The sequence below is a fragment of the Gymnodraco acuticeps genome, unplaced genomic scaffold, assembly GCF_902827175.1.
Source record: "Gymnodraco acuticeps unplaced genomic scaffold, fGymAcu1.1, whole genome shotgun sequence".
In the NCBI taxonomy this organism is placed as follows: domain Eukaryota; kingdom Metazoa; phylum Chordata; class Actinopteri; order Perciformes; family Bathydraconidae; genus Gymnodraco; species Gymnodraco acuticeps.
Window position 1 is genome coordinate 5,206,730 of NW_022991375.1, and position 335 is coordinate 5,207,064.

Consider the following 335-nt stretch of genomic DNA (forward strand, 5'->3'; position numbering starts at 1 on the left):
GCGAGGCGTGACGGTGGATGTGAATGGGGCTCAGAGCACAGTGAGAGATGAGAGGTGATGGAGTATCAAACAAACCTGATTTATATCAAAATGAAAGATAGTGTATCACCTCAAAAACCTGCCTCAAAGGATATGTCTTATTTTGTTTTCTTATTATCAACACATACAAATAAAAGCCTGCACCAAGCCCATTCATTCCTAAAGTACATTTTGGAGGTACATCTCTCTACTTGAGTATTTCGATTTGATGCTACTTTATACTTGTACTCCACCAGTATTCCTACACTGACGTATTACTACTTTTACTAAAGTATAACAACTGAGTACATCTTCCA